The following is a 420-nucleotide window of genomic DNA, read 5'->3' on the forward strand; positions in this document are numbered from 1 at the left end:
GGGGGTGGGGGTGGGGGGTGGGCAGGACCAGACCCTCCCACCCAGCAGCCAGGCGACTGACCTTGGCTGTTTCCTCCCATCAGGGGTCACAGGTCAGGCCCCCCTCCAGGAGCGTGCGGCCTGGGGGTGCTGTGGGCTGGGGCAGGATGGGCTGCTTAGTGGACGCCTCTGCTGGGTAGGGACAGGGAGGTGCAGAGACCGCGTTGGGGGAAGGGGTGGCCCTCCAGCCTGGCTCTCCCTCTCTGGGCCCCAACCCCCGCCCCCCACCTGCCCGGGAAAGGCTCCCAGCAGCTGTTTCTGGAAACAGCTGGAGGCTGAGGTCAGCGGGAGGCCAGCAGGGAGCCTGAGTGGGGGTGAGGCTGGGAGGCCCCCCTGCAAAAGGGGCCCCAGCCCCTTGCCTTTCAGGCCTGGCCGAGGAGG

General features: G+C 70.5%; 1 long non-coding RNA gene across 1 annotated transcript in view; it reads right to left on the bottom strand.

Moving 5' to 3' along the window:
• LOC106723725 overlaps positions 1–420 on the bottom strand; it is a 17,518-nt gene that overhangs the window by 3,524 nt on the left and 13,574 nt on the right. The gene's annotated exons all lie outside the window — the stretch shown is intronic.

Source organism: Myotis brandtii, unplaced genomic scaffold (assembly GCF_000412655.1).
Source record: "Myotis brandtii unplaced genomic scaffold, ASM41265v1 scaffold632, whole genome shotgun sequence".
Classification (NCBI taxonomy): domain Eukaryota; kingdom Metazoa; phylum Chordata; class Mammalia; order Chiroptera; family Vespertilionidae; genus Myotis; species Myotis brandtii.